This window comes from Belonocnema kinseyi, chromosome 7 (assembly GCF_010883055.1).
Source record: "Belonocnema kinseyi isolate 2016_QV_RU_SX_M_011 chromosome 7, B_treatae_v1, whole genome shotgun sequence".
Classification (NCBI taxonomy): domain Eukaryota; kingdom Metazoa; phylum Arthropoda; class Insecta; order Hymenoptera; family Cynipidae; genus Belonocnema; species Belonocnema kinseyi.
The window spans coordinates 107,947,948-107,956,600 of record NC_046663.1 but is presented as its reverse complement, the minus strand read 5'-3'; the positions used below and the strand labels follow the sequence as shown (position 1 = coordinate 107,956,600).

At 30.2% G+C, this 8,653-nt stretch overlaps 1 protein-coding gene across 1 annotated transcript in view; it reads left to right on the top strand.

Annotated features, from left to right (window-relative positions):
* The first annotated feature begins 4,333 nt into the window (after window positions 1-4,333).
* LOC117176758 overlaps window positions 4,334-8,653 on the top strand; it is a 29,830-nt gene continuing 25,510 nt past the window's right edge. The window contains exon 1 of the mRNA XM_033367044.1: window positions 4,334-4,986. The gene's annotated coding sequence lies outside the window, so the exon portion shown is untranslated. The remainder of the gene's footprint in view (window positions 4,987-8,653) is intronic.

The window sequence follows — 8,653 nt, the reverse complement described above, 5'->3', positions numbered from 1 at the left end:
GTTATATATCAGTCCATATTCCTTAAATCTATATCATCATTAAATCTGATAGAAAGAAATTGTATTTTTAGTCATTTGTTCGTTAAGAACAAAAAATACTCATTTAAATACCCAATTTTTGCCTCTGTTTATTTATACTCTTATACGAATATTATTGATTGCTGAAAACAAATTCTGAATATTTATGGTTTAAGACTGTAAAATCTCCCTTTTTAATTAGAAAGTGACATAAAAGAAAATTTACAATATAAAAAAAGTAAGTACAGTGAAACCATTCAATAGCCCTCCCTTCTATAGCCCTTTCAAGAATTGACGCTGCGCCAAAGGTAGGTGTAACATAAGCTGCGCGGGGTGCGCGAGATCTGCGGTTGTCACTTAGGTAAACACTCAGGCGTGAACAAATAAAAACGGAGCGGGCTATAATTAATTAGTTTCGGCCAACCGTCAACCCCAAAATCGGCGCTATAGAAGAATTTCGCAGTACTTCATTGACCCAATAGAAATTTTCTGGTTTGTTTCCATAATCTTTTCGTCTATGTTTTCAACCGTACACTAAATTATAAACTGTAATGTCTCCCGTGCCGTTTGTCTTAATGTATTGAGACTATAAATCGTACAATGCACTTTTTTCTGTGCAATTGAGCTCTCAAATTCAATAATTTGCTCGGCGTAAGAATAAATAGAAATTTAAAACACAATAAATGGAAATTTTCAAATTAGCACAATTTTTATTTTTAAAAATAGGCTTATATATTATAATAACACGTCATTTTTTATGTTCACATTTTTCATCCAATGAATAGTTTTAATAATAATAATTAAAAATTTTAAATATTTTCCTTGAAAATCATCAAGTGACCAAAGCAGAAATCGTCATAACGCGATCAAATATTATTGAAACTGTTTTGAATTTGGTACAAATACAAAGTTTACTCAAGGTCTGCCTGTAAAAGAATACAAGAATTTGATACAATTTCCAGCAAAAACGTTATTTCAAAGAAGATTTCTTGGAATTTTTAGGAAGATTCATTAAAAATTGGCCGAAATATGTACATTTTCAAAAAATGAATTTGCTCATTTCCAATTTTTTTACGATTTAAACGTAGCACATACGGTCTATACGCAGTGGGAAAAAATGACATTTTTGGTTCAAAGTAACATATAGATCACAAATATTGAGCGATTTGAACGAAAAAAGTTTGAAAAAAAGCTGTTCAGATTTCTGAAACAGTTGTCGAGACCGATTTTTTAAATAAGGTTTTCAATTTTTTATAAATAAACAAATATGACGAAAAAATGGACATTTTATCTATTTGACGTTCCCGGTGCTCGCCAATAACAGGAAAAATTTTGAAATCGCCTGAGTTGCATAGGCTAACATTAGCTAAAGATGTTCCAATATATCTATATTGAACAACAAAATTTTATATAAACAAATTATTTCTTGAAAAAATGTTTTCTACGATTTTCCATAATTATATGTTTTTTCAAGTTATATTGCAAGAAATTTGAATGGAAACAATATTATATTTTTAAAAATTTCTCTTTAGATTATAAATCTTTATATTATAAACAAATTTAATGAACAAATGCAGTAATCAGGCATTTGTCTACAGAAAATTTCGTTTTTTTCTATGATAACTTTTTAAATTAGGATATCGAAAAAAAAATGTTTCATCGACAGATGCCCGAATAATGCATTTGTTTGTAAAAATCATCAAATTAATGAACTCATCATGAATGTTGCCGAATTTATTATGAAAATCTAAATTAAAAGTCTGACATCGGAATAAAACATAAATTTTCCGTCGATAGATGCCCCAATGATGCATTTGTTTATCCAATTTTTTCTTTAAATCACAAAATTGATCAAAAAATTATCATTTTTGCTGAAGTTTTCATGAAGTTCCTAATTATAAAATATGGCATAGAAAAAAACGATTTTTTCTGTCGACAAATGCCTGATTAATGCATTTGTTTAAAAAAATCATAAAATTGATTAAAAAAATTATGTTTTTTCCTGAAGTTATCATAAACTTCATAATTAAAAAAGTCGAAATAGAAAAAAATGTGTCTTTCTGTAGACAAATACCTGATTGAGGCATTTTTTAATTAAATCTGTCTAAAGAAATCATCAAATTTATCAACTTATTATGAATGCTGCTGAAATTGTCATGAAGTTATCAACTGAAAAGACTGGCATCGAAAAAACCGAATTTTTCTGACGACAAATGCCCGAAAAATGCATTTGTTTATTAAATATGTTTAAAAAATCATAAGAAAAATCAACAGATTATGAATTTTGCTAAATTTATCACAAATTTCCAAACTAAAAAAAATGTACATCGAAAACAACGAATAGTACTGTCGAAAAATGCCTGATTACTGCATTTGTACATTCACTTTCTTTATAATATAAACAATTATAATCATAAGAGAAATTTTTTTATATAATATTGTTCTGATTCCCATTTCTTGCACATAACTTGAAAAAACGTGTATTTATGGAAAATCGTAGACAAAATTTGTTCAACAAATAATTTGTTTATAAATTTTGTTGTTGTAAATTGTCTAATATTGAATATCCTTAACTAATGTAACTCTATGCAACTAAAGCGATTTCAACCATTTTTCTATTATTGGCGAGCAACGGGAACGTCAAGTAGTAAAAATGGCCATTTTTTTCGTCATATTTGTTTATTTATAAAAAAATTGAAAACCTAATTCAAAAATCAGGCTCCATAAATCTCTTCATAAAGTTCATAAAGTTGTTATGATAATATTGTAGGGCATTCAAAAAGCAAGATTTTTCTTTTCTTGACTCTTTTTCATATCGTGCGTTATTTGACTTAAAATGTTCATTTTCTTGTGTTTTTGAAATTTTGTAAATGCAATAACTCTGGTAAATTTTACGTTTATCAAAAAAGTCATAAGGTTAAAGTGTTCGCCTTTTCGAATACTATGAATATCCGTACAGAAAATTTTTGAAAAAAGTGGTCTCAAAAATATTTAAAATGTGCTCACTTTTTGAACTGTCATCAAAAATGGCTGGCTAACGAACTTAACCTTCATTTTAAGATACTAAAAGAGTTTACTAAAGGAAAATCCAATCAGTCAATTCTTTGGAAAGTTATCGTGATAACAAAAAACCATCCACGAACCAACAGACAGACAGAAACATTCGTAAAAACAAGTTTTTCGGATTCAGAATGTCTCAAAACGTAGACATTTGACAAAACCGGGGAGGGGGGGTCAAATTTTACACAAATATAATACCTTCTCTGATGAGAATGTAAAAATCTAAATAAAAAACAGTTCCGTCTTATCATTCTAGGCAAGCCTATAATTAAAAATAAAAATAATAATGTTGCTAATTTGATCATTTCCATTGATCGTTTTCGAGCATCGAGAGAGTTATTAAATCCGAGAGCTCAATCTTCAAAAGTAAGAATTGTAAAATTCGTAATCCAGACATTTTAAAATTTCTATTGTAACTTTTCAATAAATGATTGACAATGCATGATGTTTTGCCTAATTCAAAATGCTGATATTTTAATATTGACACAATGTAATATTACAATACTTTACAGATTAACACAAGACGAATTGACAATAATGCATGTATCGTAATTTTAAATTCTATTGAGAATTAAAATATAAGTATATATTGTACTCCATAATACCATGATTGTAATTTAGCATTACGTTAATTTTGTAACCATGTGAGAAAAATGAGGCAGTTTACACCGCAGAAGGTTTTTCTATGCAGTGGGTTTTTAATTGTGCAGTAAAATTGATGACTATGAATTTACATTGTATCATCGCGCCAGTTGCCATAACAACTAAATCTACCTAATCATCTTCGTGGTAAAGCCTACTTTGTAGCAAGACTTATTGTGGTGTAAACTGAGTCCCAGTTAAGAGTCTAGTTTTAAGACCTTTAATTATGCCTATATGACACACTTCTTACTTTATCGTACCAGCTGCGAATCTGTATTAGATTTCCCAATGGTAAATATTTACTTCTCATCTCTCTCTCTCTCTCTCTCTCTTAGCTCCTTTTTCTTATATCCCTCTCCCTTTTGATTTCTCTGCACTTATGTCACATGTATTTTCCCCCCCTTCTACCCCTCTTCATGTCTTTCAATGTCTCCTTAGAATGTCTTCTTGTCTCTTCCGACTCTCACCTGGATTACTATGTATATAATTGCCTCTACCTTCCTCCATCGGATCAGAGAATATTTTCTCCCTCACTGAGCCCCCCTACGCACTCGACACTGCTCGGCACGCGGGAAGTGCTTAGCTTTAGCTTACCTGTCTTCTCAATTACTTGCTTAGTATGCTGTCGGAATTTTTGCACTGGTGCCACGCTCAGTCAGGCTCTCCGTGTAAAGTGTAAACCACCTACGGTACAGCAGCGCGCATTACTTTACACGTAAACATACGACAGGCATGCAATAAAAAGTGCTTTATCACGCGACCACCTGACCAATGAGAAACGCGTTGCTTTTAATCGCCCGTTATCTCTGCTTTATCGTTGCACGTCGCGGACGGTAAAAAAGTAAAAACGAGACAATTGCAATATTCAGCTGACCGGAAGAAGTGCGAAATGTGCTTCGGAGGAATATTTATTGTAACAGCGCCACCCTTTTTTGTTAACATAAACTTTATGGTGTAAGCCGTAAGGGCTGGAGTGTGTGCGTGAGTGAGTGCACTAGAGAGTGCCTTGGTGAAAATTACCCGTGTCCGTGCTTATTTTATAGTGCTTCCCGTTGTGCGAGGCATTTCTTATCTGCCTCGGAAAGCACTCTTTCCTCCATTTAATTACATACTTCGCATGAGTCCTTATCACTGGATTATTAATAGTACCTGTGCTCTTGGATATTTGGAAAGTTTTGGGTATACCTATTTAGAGAATAGTTGCTATTCCTATCGGCTTCAAGTTATGATTTTATATTCATTCAAAGAGAACAACAATTCTTATTGGTTGGTAAACATAGTTTTGTCCTTCGTTTATTATTTATAAGTAGTTTATAACATACTTTTATTCACTGTTTTAATATGAATTGCAGATTTAGTTTTTATGTCAAGTCTGCTAATATTCAAGATTCTCGTTCCTTCGCTGCATTTATAATAATTTTTATTTATTTATTTATCTATTTATTTTTGCAGATTGAATTAGGTTGAGCCAAATACATTTCTTGGTTATTTTAACCAAATCTTTTTGTAGATGAAGTATTTAATTTGTTCAACAAATAAAAAATTGTTGTGTCAATAAATCTATATAGTATTCAGCTAAATTTTTATGTATATCCAAGAAAACAGTTTCTTTGGGCCATGGACATTTTTTTCTGAGTTTAATTACGAAAGTTTTATTACTCTTTAAAGAAGATGAGGGGCACTAAATTCGGAAACGTTAGGTGGAAGTAGATTTTTTTAAAGTTTGGTCAGCAAATAATTATGTTTCATATAGTAATAATAATAATGAATCAATAATTGATTTGGAAAAAGTAAATAACTTTCCAAATTTTTTTTTTAATTGCTGTATACCTATTATCCAGCCTATTATTGGCAAAATTACGACATCTATGGCGACAAAGTTTTAAAGTGGATTCCTATATGATTTTTAGCGACAAACATGAATCTGAAAGTTTAAAACGAAATCTCGAATAGTTTTCGATTTTTTAAACTTTTCTTTTAATGTAAATAATTTCTTAAGTTCATTCCGATTGGCGATTTTTGTACAAGAAACAGAAGTTTTAATGTGGATTCCTAGAGGGAAATGGGCAGGAGTATGACCTTACATTATTTCTGTGACCAGTCACAGGGATGCCTTCGATATCTCGAAAACTATTCGAGGTATCGATTTAAAACTTTCAGATTCGTGTTTCTCGCAAGAAATCCTATGGGAATCCACAATAAAATTTTTTAGCCACAGAAGTCGTAATCTCCCCCTATGATTGAATATTTAATATATTCAATAAATATTTATGCGTCACATGGATATTCTAGTATAAGAAAATATAGATTCTATCCTTATATTATAAGATCAGCTGTTTTTGTTTATAAGAATGGAATAATTTATATCTGAGTTTATAATGTAAGAACTGAGTTTTAAATAAGCAAAATAAGAACTTTAAAAAATATTTTGCTTGAACTGAATATGAGTTCAAGATATTCAATAGAATTTAAGTGATATTTCGTTTAACCTGGTAAAAATATAGTAAACGTAGTAATTTAAAAATCTTCACTTCGTGTTAAATACCTGCTTGAATACAAACCTTCTTATGAAAAATAAAATGATCTTTTGGACATTTTAGGTTTCCATTATAACCAAAGGCCGTGATCTATTTTTAATTATGAGTCCGTCAATTTTATTTGAATACTTTTTCCATTGGGTTAATATAATTATTGAAAAAATGTTCTAAAAACCAATTATTAAATAATAAATAAAGACTATTTGGATTGGTAAGCATAGTTATATTCTTCATTGAATATGTAAATAAATGATAGAATATCCTTATTAAATAGTTCTACATTTCAAGTCACTCGACGTGCATTCTTATTCCCCCGATGCATTTATTCAATATTTGTCTTATTTTTTATTTGTCATTTTTGCAAATTTCGAATTTGATTCTATACACTGAAAGAAATAGTTTGAGGCTAATGGAAATCCGAGTTTGCTTGAGAATTTTTAACTGAATTAGAAAGAAAATTGTGCTGTCTCAGCCATACAAATTTAAGATTTACTACCTACGTATAAGAAAATCACCAAGTCTAATATGACAAGGCAAGTTTGTTTGACTAAAATAATAGTTGGGAAAAGTGTAGCATTCGATATATGATTAAAATATCCAAATATTATAGTGTAGATAGAAGAATTTTATGCCTCGCTATCATGGCTGTATTGAACGTATACTTTTATTAACTATCTATTTGAAAGAACACTGCCTTTAAGTCTTGCATTGGGCATCCGGCTATTTGCTTGATACAGCCATACCAATCGATGTATTGTACCGTGCATGTCATGCGAGATTGATGAGCCGGTGAGGTGCGCGTCGACTCGGCATTAGTCGCCGTCTTCACACTTGTTTTATAGCAAATGAGGTTAGTGATGAAGCTTTTGTATACCTAACGCCAAAAGTTTGTACAAGATTAATATTCATTAAAAATTCTATTAAACAATTTCTAAATAAATTATTTATTTAAAATTTATTTGCCTTTCATTTTTGTATCTTCAGAATAATATTTGAATTTTATGTATACAATAGGTTAGGATTTTTAGGTAATTTCGTTATTTTACGCCTGATTTCAATTTAAAATATGCAATGATTTTCAAAAAATTCAAAAACGTTTAAAGATCTTCATGTAATTTAAAAATATGTTTAAGTATTAAAACAGATTTTCAGGACTTATTTTATTTAAATCGTTTTAAAGTTTATAATTGAATTTCAAAAGATTTCATAATATTCAAAAGAGTTTAAGATATTTCAAAAGAATTTAAGAGATTTTAAGTAATTTTGAAGAATTTTAAAGGAATTTCAGTAGAATTTAAATGAGTTTTAAGATTTTAAAGTAATTTTACAATAAAAATAATGTTCTTGAATTCTTTAAAATCCATTAAATCTTTTGAAATCTTCGGGAATTTTTGGAAATCCTTTAAAATCTATTAAATTTCTGAAAATATATGTTGAATTTTTTTAAATCTTTTAAAATATCTTGACATATTTTTGGATTTAGTTTAAATCTTGTTTAAGCACATAAAACATACAATCATAATTTGTAATATTTCTAAAATCTAAAATCTTATTACATGCATTATTATAAGCGTAGCAATATTTTTTACAGAATTAGTCACAAAAACTTACAGACGGACCTGCACAGCTATGGATATATTTCAGATTTTTTTTATACTCGAAGCTAGGTTAGCCGCGAGACTTTAGGCGTTAGGAATGTGAAACATTTAGGGTTCGAACCCGCGACAAATAAAAATTTTCATAGCGTGCAATTATAAATAGTGTAGTGATTGTGTAATAGAAAATAATTGTGTACTCGAACATGTGAACGTATATTAAAGTATAAAGTAATAATGCAAAAGATTAAAATTTTTCGACGAAAAATTGGTGTTAAAACTTCTTCGATATATAGACTGTATTTTAGCTAGAAGTTTAGATTTTATAGAACTATTTTACATTTTTCGTATACCCTACCTTTCAATCGAGGTTACGTCATCCCGGCCTTTAAATTATATAGGACTTTGTAACACATTTCGTTGAATAGTTTAATGCAATGTAAAACAAAGACAATTTATATTTTTTCTGTGTATTAAAAAAAAAATAATTTTCAACGAAATTGTGGTCGGTGCATCTGAGAGTCATGCGTATGGTTGATTTACCCCAACCAAATTCTGTCTGATGCAGCCACAGAGCTGCCAGATCGAGCCTGAAATTTACCCCCACCATACCTGCCGTTTGGGAGCCGTAAAACAGAAGGTGCTTGATTACCACTGTGAGTTCGTGTATAAGCCGAAAATGCACGATTCGACTTCGGTTTTCTGTTGCACGATGATTGCCGATCTGAAAGCTTCGGAAGACTTCGGCGGTCTTCTATTTATATCTCGATCCCCATTTGAAAGAAATGAAAGAAATTGGCG